The sequence below is a fragment of the Dermochelys coriacea genome, chromosome 10, assembly GCF_009764565.3.
Source record: "Dermochelys coriacea isolate rDerCor1 chromosome 10, rDerCor1.pri.v4, whole genome shotgun sequence".
NCBI classification, from domain to species: Eukaryota; Metazoa; Chordata; order Testudines; family Dermochelyidae; genus Dermochelys; species Dermochelys coriacea.
Genome location: NC_050077.1, coordinates 82,723,632 through 82,735,659, shown reverse-complemented (window position 1 = coordinate 82,735,659; position 12,028 = coordinate 82,723,632). Strand labels below are relative to the sequence as shown.

The 12,028-nt window shown below is 47.0% G+C and overlaps 1 long non-coding RNA gene across 2 annotated transcripts in view; it reads right to left on the bottom strand.

Moving 5' to 3' along the window:
* LOC122456162 overlaps positions 1-5,248 on the bottom strand; it is a 42,601-nt gene extending 37,353 nt beyond the window's left edge. For both annotated transcript variants that reach the window (XR_006274859.1, XR_006274858.1), the window contains exon 1: positions 4,613-5,248. This is a non-coding gene — a long non-coding RNA (uncharacterized LOC122456162). The remainder of the gene's footprint in view (positions 1-4,612) is intronic.
* Positions 5,249-12,028: the final 6,780 nt, after the last annotated feature.

The window sequence follows — 12,028 nt, the reverse complement described above, 5'->3', positions numbered from 1 at the left end:
TCAGAATGTAATCACAATAATGAAGCAAACAAAGGGAAGACATTGCTCAGAGGTTACATCATCAAATATAACCTTGGGTTGTTTTCCATCGAAATCCTGATTGAAAGACTCTTGTTGCTTTAACATTGAAAATTAAAAAAAGCATGGACCAACTCATCAGCTGGTGTAAATCAGTGTAGATGCATTGACTTCAAAGGAGCGTACACCAGCTGAGAATCTGTCCCCTGGTGTTTATTTGACAAAATGAGGAGAAGCAAAGTCAGCACATGCCATGGAACTTGTCTCACGCATCATCATGGAGAGCCGGATTCTGCCTGGTCCTTCTGGGGCATGGGGCAGGGGACAACTGAAAAGAGGGGTGGAAAAAGCATCCCCCTCCCCTAGGTGCCAGGTAAGGGGCAGGCAGAACCGGAGCCCCTGTGGGCAGGAGAGTGAAGCTCTGTTCCAGGGGTGCCCAGCACGTCCTAGGGTTGGGAGCGAGGTGGGGCCCTGTCCCTGCTCCACACCCACCCATGGCCAGCAGAGGGCAGCAGGCTGGCTCCGTGCATAGGGTGCTCCGGGATGCTCACTTAGGGCTGCATCTGGAAGGACCAACATTGCCCAAAGGGGGGAGCAATAAAGTCTCCATTGGGAATCACCCATAGCTAGGCTCCATTTGAGTCTCTTGTCACAGGCAGAGGCAGCTGAACGTAGGGAGAGAGATTGCAGAGTGGGACGATCCCATTTCTTTAATGCAGGGCTGTATTCTGGCTATAAGCTGCCCGTGGTCTGTAGCAGACCTAGGGGTCAGGGAGCCTGACTTTCAGGATGCCTGGATTTTCAGTGTGTAAATGGATGGGTTCTGCCCCAAGTCCAGCACCAAATGCAGGTCCGCTGGCTTCAGAGGGCAGGCCCTATGGATCAGGCTGCATGGCCCAGAGCAGAGCTAGCTGGAAATTCAAATGTCCCGTCTGGGAAATTCCGACATTTGAAATTTTGCTTTTGTCCCAAACGGGAGGGAAGAGATGAACTTTACCAAGAAACAAAACTTCTGAAATACTTTGTTTTGGAACCATCGAAGTGACTGTCTTGAAACGTTTGACTTTGTCCTGCCAACTTTCCTGTTCATTAGATTATAATTTATAGTACAGATGTCAAAATATGGATGGTAGCTATGTGAAACCTTGTGACCTTATCAAAATCATTCATTTTGATAACTCTCCATCAGAAGTTTAGAGGAAATCGATACATCCCACAAAACCTTTCAAATGTGTCAAAGCAACATTTTCCAGTGGAAACCTGTTTCATCTGGAAATTTTCAAGGAGATCTCGTCCATCTGTTTTTGGATGGATTTGTCTTGCCAGACTGGGTGCCTTATACCCCTTGGCCAGCCCCATTCTGCCTTCCCCCAACCATGCCATCCCATGCCAGGTGCACAAGTTATCTGCACAGGACAACTGTGCTTAGGGCCAGCGCCATTGGCTGGGGATCCAGTGCACCCACTTTCTGGCCAAGCACATACAGTCACCAGCCAAATACAACAAGTGTGACAGAATTGGGTCCCCAGAGATGTTTTGTCCATTTTTAAAAAGCCAAACTTCCATCACACCTTTGAAAAACCTGCCCCCAATTGTTTAAACACTCTCCCACAATCGGAACAGCTTTGCTCATTAAATCTCCCACCTTGGCATTTAGTTCTAGTTAGCATGAGAACCTGGGATGGTTTCCCAAGCTCGCTTATAAATAAAACAGCTTCAGTGCTGCGTTAGAAAGACATACGGCAGGTCCAGAGATGAGAAATCTTAACCCTCCTGGAGTCACGGCAGCTCGGAGCTTTACGAAACCCAATGGTCTGGCAGTTAGAACCCTTTGCTTCTGCTCCATCTTTGTTCTCACTCCTGGTACCCTGGTTGTTTGTTTAAATGAAAGCAAACAACCCCCCCAGCCAACCGTGCAATGATATTCTAGTATTTAGAGCAGCACTGATTTCATGCAACAACTTTAATCTCTTTTAATCATTTATTCCCTAATCCGACGGGAATGCCCGATGAGCTGGAGAGGTGAAGAAAATGGAAGCTGATTGAGCGTGTGGAGATGGAGAGGAAGAAATTCATTAATTTTTCATTGCCAGGGTTGAGATGTGCACCACTTAGTATTCATCATGTCAGCAGTGACCTTGAGGCTGCTTCTGTTCCCCCTTGCAGAGCTCTCTCCAACCATCTGGTTCATATTAGTCTGGTTGTGACGCTCACCTTCTTGTCAGGATGAAAGAGAAGAGTGCCGTATTGGAAAGGCAAAAGGCAGCCTGAGCCACGCGCTCTTTGAATTCAAGTACAGGCAAAACTAAGTGAAAAGCACGTCATTTGCCATCAGGCACATTTACAGAACAACTGCCCAGAATGGTACCAATTAAAATATCACCAAGCCCAGCACTGTCCTTTTTAGGAGAGGGAGCTTATCAGAGCTTGCAGGGCTGATGCTCGCCCAGGTCTCCAACCACCACGAGACTCTCAGCACTAAGCCCAGTTTAGACGTGGACCGCAGCTGCTCCGATCACTAGCCTGCCGTCTAACTGGAGCATGCCAGGTTGCATTCTGCAACTTTCACTCCCAGCTCTGACAACTCCCCGCCAAAGAGGAGTGTGTTTGTTCAGCGATCAGGTTCGTTCTGACAAGACATATGTAACCCTGAAAAAGGCATGCATGTTTGTTTGCAGGAACCCTGCCAGTTCCATAGCTTGCGCACTATAGTGCTTTGTGTCCGCAAACACTGTCGACATTAAAAATAATATAAATCTCAGAAGAGCTAAAAAAAGCCATTTGGTTCATATGCGGCAGATTTGAAGCAGTGCATCAGCCCACAGTGAGAGGCATGAGTAAGCAGTTAGCATTTTCATAGGGCTGTGAGTCCCACAATGATTTGTGCAACACACAAATGTACAGCACCACTGAAATGCAGCCACCTCTGTGTGGGAGCCAGCCAGACAACCCACCCATAGTGGGGAAGAGAGAATTTTGGCCAAGAACATTTGGGTGAACCCTGCTTAAATACAAATGGCCATGAGGTCTTCAATGACCCATCAGGACGAGCTGGGGCTCAGAGTCCAAGGTCTCCTCTAAAGGTATTCACCCAGGGCACTGTCTGGCACTCAGCAAGGTGAAGCCCCGAGAAGCGTTGGAACCTGTGATTCTGAGCAGGGAGTGCACAGAGCGCAGTACTGACGTGTGGGTTCAGCTCCTAGCTTCCCTGTGTGACTCTGAGCCAGTCACTTCATCTGCCCAGCGCCCCAACTACCCACCTGGAACTCCAGGCTAATGCAGCCTAGCTCACAGAGACATTCATTAATGACTGTGGGGTGCTCGGTTGCTATAGTGAGGAAACTATCCAAGTACCCAGAGAGTAATTTGCGTTGTGACAAAGACGGGACACATGGGCTCATCCAAGATCGGGCCACAATTACTTCGCAAAGATTAAAACACGTTGGCATGGCAATACTGCGAGTGGACAGCACACAGATCGAACCCTGCACATCTGCGGAGAGTCGCTTTCTGGCCGGGGACCACGTTCATGGTTCGGATGTGGAGACAATTTTTGTATCTGCGCAGGGCTCTGCATACAGACCCTTCCACCAAAGCACTTTACCCACACCTAGCTGAATGTCGCCATACACCCGTGCGGGAGGTAACTGAGATATTATAGCTAATTCGGTTGGTCCTACATAGTTACCCATATTGATGTCATTAGCCAGCTTACCCCTGAAACGCAATTTCCAACCCACTTACTGCAAGGTAAAGGCTGCTAGTCAGTCTGGCCCTGTGAACTCGTAGCAAATCTTAAAGTGTTTTCAAGTGTTTTGTTTGGGAATGTGATGAGGTGTCTGGTTGGCCTCTCCCCTTACACTGCCGTTAATCAGGAGTAACTCCAGGGCAGTGGAGAGGCTATGCCAGTGGAATATAGGTGTGACAGGAGAATGAGGGTCCACACTATGTATTTGCAGCTCTTTCTAATTGTGCTTACTGCCCAGGACCTTCCAACTCTAATCTCCGACTCCGTCTGGGACCTCAGGGGAGTGTTTTTAACCCTGCAGCGTCTTTTCCCCAGCCACCAAGGAACAGGAGATGCTGGGAGTTAGTGGAGCTAGGCCTCTGAGAGATGTCTATGAAAAATAGAAACTAATATCTGAATGGTGTTAAAAACACAATTATTTCTGTGTATTTCAATGTATCTGATAACACAGTAAAGGCCGATCCCTAGTTGTGGCCAGTGAGGTGGGTTCTTTGTAATTCAGAGGTGATCTCCCTCTCATTGGTATGTCCAGACATAGCACTTAAAAAGAAAATATCTTGTTATTACTCAGGAATCACAGAGTATCAGGGGTGGAAGGGACCTCAGGAAGTCATCTAGTCCAACCCCCTGCTCAAAGCAGGACCAATCCCCAATTTTTGCCCCAGATCCCTAAATGGCCTCCTCAAGGATTGAACTCACAACCCTGAGTTTAGCAGGCCAATGCTCAAACAAACCACAGTGCTATCCCTCCCCCCCCCATTGTAAGGACTGATTTCATTAGCCAGCTGAAATTCTGCACAGCATATAGCGCCATTACAGTCATTTACTCCTCCAGTGCTGTCTTACCCGGTGCCACAAACCCTCTTCATTGTCTTCCTGTTGGCTCACATTTCTCAGTGGTCGTGCGTAGATCAGAGCCGGCTTGCGACATCCTGGGACGTGTGTGGCTTCAGCTGCTGGAACTATAACCCCCACTCTGTTTATACTGCTTTTTCCCTGGAGCATCAGAGAGCCTTACAGTGACCAGGTGTCACCACAAAGATCTCTCTTTGCCTGCGTAACTTCGGCAGCACTGTCTCAGCTCGGACTGGCAAGCTGAGATTTCTGCATGTAAATGAGACACAAACAATTGCAGGATGAGTCATTTCCAGCGTGCGTGTACGCAACTCTGTTTTAGGATGGTGATGAAGAGATCCCATGTTTTAACAGATATTTGCAAATAAGGTTAAACATTTAAGCATCTAGGAATTGCCAGGCAGGATCAGACCGGTGGTCCACCAAGTCCATTATCCAGTCTCAGACAGTGGCCAGTGCCAGATGCTTAGGAGGAAGGCGCAATTAACCCCATAGTAGCCAATTATGAAATAACCTGGCTGTAGCAGTGTGAAAGGAGAGGAGTCTTCTGCAGATCCACCCGGTTAGCAGACACCTGCTGAAGTTCTGCTGACTCACTGTCGAGCTGTGGTCCGTTCACTCTCTCCTGGATATAAATGAGGAGGAAGAAGGAACGAGATGTGAGAACATAGGAGCTCCTGCAAGGAAACCCTGGGGACAGCTCTGCAGGTGTGGTGTTACTACTGAATTATCAGTAAACTCAAATCCCCAGATAAGGGTGAGTTTGGCCCCCTAATTCAGGGTCTGGGCTCCCTGCCCTTAACAGAAGAGGGACTTTGGCTGTTCTCACTGCCCATAATGACAGTTCTTTCTAATCCCAGTGATTATGGTAGTTGGCTTATGCCCAAGGTATGAGGATGTAGATCCATTTCACATTTTATCAGTTAGTTTAGCTGTGCATATATCATTATTGCGGATATTCCTATGCTCTAAAAAAACAAGCCAGTTTTGAATCCTACCACAGTCTTAGCCTCAGATCTTATAGCAGTGAGTTCCAGCGGTTAAATTTGCATTATATGAGAAATGACTTCCTTTAATTTAATTGGGTGACCCCTTATTCCAATATTGTGAGAAAGGGTGACTAGAAGCACCAGACTGACCTCCCCCATAACATGCACTATTGTACCTCTATCGTGTCCCTTCTCTGAGCGATACAGCTCTATAGCTAGGCTGAGGGTCAGAGTTTTGGTTCACAGAGATTTGTGCCAATCTTTGTCTGGCTTCAGTTCCCATGAATTCTCACCCCGGAAGTTTGCTTTGAATTTTGAGTTCCTGTGAACCCCCACAACAAAGTGAAGCTCAACTGACAATGCTGAGTTTTGCCTCCTTTTGGTTGGAAATAACAACTGGCCCCAAACTGGCCTCAGCTTCACTGTATTCTCAAAAGTTCAGAAACTGGAGCATATTTTCAGTGAACCCGAGCTGAGTTTTGGGTTGTTAATGAAGCTGCAAAGCAGGTGACCCATGTCTGGTTTATTACACCTCTGAACTGTGCATGCAGATAGACTATGCATGCAGCTAGACTGAAATAATAAGGCATTTATTATTGTCACCCCGCTTGCCATTCTGGTTCCATCTCATGCTGTCTCCTCCATCTGTCATATCGTGTCTTGTAGACTTAGACACTGCTGCAGTATAATATTAATATAATCGACTGTGCCAGACAGCTGCAGGTGTAGCTCTATACAACTCTTTGTCGGGCAATCAAGTGAGCCACAAGTGGCCACATTCCGTGTCCTTTACCGAGGTGAATGTGGCCACTGATTTTGATGAGAATTAAGTAGGGCCTGCTGGATTTGGCCCAAGAGCAAAATCCTGAGCAAAACTCCCAAAGGACAGAGAGAAAATCCATAAAAACAAGGGTCTAATTACAACCATCTGGCACCAGTGTTGTTCCCTGGGGTTTCTGAACCCAAAATTCTTGTTAACTTTTACTCTTGGCGAGACGGTGGCAGGAAATAAATCAATGGGGACCTGGCCGTCTGACCGACAGATGGTTGGCACAAGCAGTACAATACAAGAGTGCTTTTACTTAAAGCTTTACTTTATTTAGTCTCCAGCATTTGCATACACCCGCAACAGGTTGGTAAAACACCCCCCAAAATCCCAGATTCATATTTACCCAGGGTATTGGGGAGCTCTCAAGTGGGTAACTGCAGATGTCCAGTGGCCGGCCTTCCCTCTGCACGGGAACTTGAGGGGTGTCCAAGCGTCCATCGAGCTGAGATTTCTGCCTATTTTAATCCCCAATTTAGTATTACAGAGCTTGTCCATTAAAACAACTGCTGAGCAGAAGCTAAAGGTGGAGATTTCCAGCCTGTAGTTTTCCATCAGGTAACCAGCTGTAGTTAACTATTGCCAGACTTCCCAGCCTGTCAAAACCACATCAAGTCAGCAGGGCAGAGGTTTATGTTTACTCCTCGAGACCACATACTTCCCCCTCCCCTCGTGGCCTATTAGTCATTCAGAGGTTTCAGAAAGGCCTCCTTTTAGCTGCTTTCACCAGTAAGCATAACAATTGGCATTCCCACTGCTGGCAGTTATTTAAGCATGTTACTGGGCTCTGGGCTATCAAAAATCTGCTCCTACAATGCGACTCCCCCGATCTCGTAGGGTTAGTGCTGTTTTACCCAGGAGAATCAGGGTCAAGGGCTCCAAGCGGAATTAATCCAGAGCATGACAATCTCAGACATCCACAAGTCCAGACTCCCCCCGCCCTCCTGCTCAGACACCTTGGTTCCCTGCTTTTCAAAAAAAGTTAAAATCTCTCTTTAGACGCTTAAAGCAACAGAATATTTGAATGATGCACTCCAGTACCCTGCAATTCAGCGGGGATACTGAATGAAAATGATTATCAGCATACTCATAATGATTCATTCTGGTTATAATTGCTTTGACACAGAACAAGAATAGGGAGATGGAATTAACTTTTTTTTTTTTAAATGATTGAGATGAGTGTGTTTTTTTTAAGCCACATGATACATTAGCCTGCCATGTACAGTAACATCTTTCTGGTGTCTTTTCAAATGTTTGTGCAAATTCTCTCTCACTCTCTCGCTTACACACACACACAAATAGAGTCAAATCAGTCAGCTTAACAGAATGTGGCGGGATTCTACTCACCACACTAGCACCTCCTGCTGGCCATCTTGGGGATCAGCTCTTCAGATTGATACGCCCTCTCCCAATGGCATCTCACCCGCCATCACTTCTACTCCCGGACCCATGTCACTCCAAAGACCTCCGGCCAGGTCATGATCTGTGCTCCTCCCTTCCAGGGCCCCTGCAGTGAACTGTCCAGCCGCTTCCCCTAGTGGTGACTGCAACCAGTTGTCTGGCCACTTCCCCAGTGGCAAGTGGGGGACAGGAGCGGGGGACTTAGCCCACCCACTACTCCGGATCCCAGCCAGGGTCCCTGCAGATGGAGGGGATGCAACACGTGGCTGCCAACTCCTCAGTACGTTTCCACAGGCCACTTCCCCGTGGCCCCAGCACCCTTTTTGCCCTTGCCTCAGGGCCTCAGCCTGCCAGTCCTAGCAGCCAGCCAGGAACTCCCTCTCACTCCCCTGTTCCTGCCCAGCACTATTCTGTCCAGGGTGCAAGCTTCCTTCTGCCTGCCAGGCACCCAGTCCTCCCTCCTTGAGCTCCAAGGAGTACCTGACTCTGCTTTGCAACTCATCTTATATGGGCCTTCCAGCCCCTGATTGGCTGTTTCTCACTGTCCGTCTCCTATTAGCTGTTTCTTGTGCAGCCTTCCTAGGGCTCTGTTAACCCAGTGTGGGGTCAACACCCCATCACACAGAAACACATTCCTATTAGACCATAACGCCAAGCATCGGGTTTTTTTAACACTTCTCTAAGCCCTGGAGGCAGCAGCAGTCCTAATTTGCACTAAGACGTGGTGATCCAGTGCCCCGGCTTAATTAGCCCCCTCTAATTATGGAACAAGGACAGTGACCGTCGAGATGGATCTGAAAAACATCCAGTTTGGATCCAGCTCTGAACTTCACAGCTGAGGTTGGTCTCTAGGAGATGTAACCACAACTCAGACAATTTGATATTTGCAGAACTTTGGGTTGAAATCTAGATCTGAATTTCATATCTTGGACCCATCTTTAAGAAACCAATTCAGGAAAGCCTCCTTATTCAGGAAGAGCATTTAAGCATAACTTTAAGTGTGTGCTTAAAATTAAGTACGCGCTTTCCCAAATCAGGTCCTAAGTGAATTAGAATATTCTCTTTCCCCAAATATTGCCAATAGCTGTAGAAACACATGTCTGAGAAAACACAGGGACTGATTCGCTATTGCATTGAACGTTAAACATACATAACTCTGGTTAAACTAGTGGAATCACACTGCCATAAACTGGAGTAATGGAAGGGTGAACCAGGCCCATAGATTTGCAGTGGACCTAAACATGCTCACTGCTATTCACTCAGTAATAAATGGTCCAAATGATCTGCCAGCTAGAAATCCAACCTTGATTAGATTTTCCAAACATATTTATAATCAGGCTGGCAAATGCAGAATGATAGGAAGGATCCAGCTAATCTCTTCACAAAGATGCTTGTGGCAACACATTCTGGACACATCACAGGAACCATCAAACCAGACTCATAAATCAAAGTGTTCTTTCACTGATGGAGTCACTGACATCTTTGACTTTCTCACATCCATACTTTGGAGGTTGGGAGACAGAACTCAAGCAATAGCAAATAAAGATTATTTGTAAAACAAATGTAGCTCAATAATATATAGTCTCAGGAATGTGGTGAAATGAAGAGAAAATGGGAATGACATCAACATGCTAACACTATTGGAAGGGCTCAATTGAATGGACTATATTAGATTTCTCCTAATGGAGCAGACTGGAAAACTACATTAGCCAAGGTTACAAAAAATTGATATTTGACTTTGGGATCTTCACCATACACTGTGTGTTCACGTGGTACTCAGAGCTCCCCCACATCAATCACATATCACTCATGGACATACCCCAGCCAGATCATTATCGCAAGTGTGAACTAGTGCTGGTGGCTCTAGGCCAGTTGACACCAGCCTGGGATCTAGCCCCATGTCATTATTAATACAGAATAATAAACATTAATGAAAAAGCTATGTCAGCAAAATCTTGAGGCATAATCTACGTGGCTGCATTGCTAGTGTTTCCAGCACAAAGACGAAGAGGACATAGACAAGAATAATTTTTAGAATTTACATCATTATTTTTTCCTGCTGGAGAAAGCCTGAGATTTTTTGACATGCCTCAGGACGGAGTCAGACGTAGGGAGAGATGAAAAAAATAGTCTTTTCCGGGTATATCACAAAATTATCCCTATGCATCAGAAGGCTGGGCATTTTGGCTTGATTGTACTTTGAGCAGCTCCAATGAAGGACACTTAGGGAATGTCTACACAGCAGTGTAAGCCCAGGGTTCAAACTCAGGCTCACCTAACCCCTCTTTCGTCTACACACAAATTGTACTCAATGTACAATTGTGCTAATGTACTCAATGCTTTTTTTGCCTCTGTTTTCACTAACAAGGTCAGCTCCCAGACTGCTGTGCTGGGCATCACAAAATGGGGAAGAGATGGCCAGCCCTCTGTAGAGATAGAGGTGGTTAGGGACTATTTAGAAAAGCTGGACGTGCACAAGTCCATGGGGCCGGACGAATTGCATCCGAGAGTGCTGAGGGAATTGGCGGCTGTGATTGCAGAGCCCTTGGCCATTATCTTTGAAAACTCGTGGCGAACGGGGGAAGTCCCGGATGACTGGAAAAAGGCTAATGTAGTGCCCATCTTTAAAAAAGGGAAGAAGGAGGATCCTGGGAACTACAGGCCGGTCAGCCTCACCTCAGTCCCTGGAAAAATCATGGAGCAGGTCCTCAAAGAATCAATCCTGAAGCACTTAGAGGAGAGGAAAGTGATCAGGAACAGTCAGCATGGATTCACCAAGGGAAGGTCATGCCTGACTAATCTAATCGCCTTTTATGATGAGATTACTGGTTCTGTGGATGAAGGGAAAGCAGCGGATGTATTGTTTCTTGACTTTAGCAAAGCTTTTGACACGGTCTCCCACAGCATTCTTGTCAGCAAGTTAAGGAAGTATGGGCTGGATGAATGCACTATAAGGTGGGTAGAAAGCTGGCTAGATTGTCGGGCTCAACGGGTAGTAATCAATGGCTCCATGTCTAGTTGGCAGCCGGTGTCAAGTGGAGTGCCCCAGGGGTCGGTCCTGGGGCCCGTTTTGTTCAATATCTTCATAAATGATCTGGAGGATGGTGTGGATTGCACTCTCAGCAAATTTGCGGATGATACTAAACTGGGAGGAGTGGTAGATACGCTGGAGGGGAGGGATAGGATACAGAAGGACCTAGACAAATTGGAAGATTGGGCCAAAAGAAATCTAATGAGGTTCAATAAGGATAAATGCAGGGTCCTGCACTTAGGATGGAAGAATCCAATGCACCGCTACAGACTAGGGACCGAATGGCTCGGCAGCAGTTCTGCGGAAAAGGACCTAGGGGTGACAGTGGACGAGAAGCTGGATATGAGTCAGCAGTGTGCCCTTGTTGCCAAGAAGGCCAATGGCATTTTGGGATGTATAAGTAGGGGCATAGCGAGCAGATCGAGGGACGTGATCGTTCCCCTCTATTCGACACTGGTGAGGCCTCATCTGGAGTACTGTGTCCAGTTTTGGGCCCCACACTACAAGAAGGATGTGGATAAATTGGAAAGAGTACAGCGAAGGGCAACAAAAATGATTAGGGGTCTAGAGCACATGACTTATGAGGAGAGGCTGAGGGAGCTGGGATTGTTTAGTCTGCAGAAGAGAAGAATGAGGGGGGATTTGATAGCTGCTTTCAACTACCTGAAAGGGGGTTTCAAAGAGGATGGCTCTAGACTGTTCTCAATGGTAGCAGATGACAGAACGAGGAGTAATGGTCTCAAGTTGCAATGGGGGAGGTTTAGATTGGATATTAGGAAAAACTTTTTCACTAAGAGGGTGGTGAAACACTGGAATGCGTTGCCTAGGGAGGTGGTAGAATCTCCTTCCTTGGAGGTTTTTAAGGTCAGGGTTGACAAAGCCCTGGCTGGGATGATTTAACTGGGACTTGGTCCTGCTTTGAGCAGGGGGTTGGACTAGATGACCTTCTGGGGTCCCTTCCAACCCTGATATTCTATGATTCTATGATTCTATGAAATTGCACTAACTCAGGGCTCGGACTCCAGGTCCCTGGAACACCCAGGAGTGGAGGATCTGAGCCTGAGTCAAGCTGGGATCCTGGGTTCAAGTTCTGTTGCTTTGCAACAGGGACAACGCCTCATCGGACTCGTGCTCTGGGAGTCCACCAAAAGTATCCCACA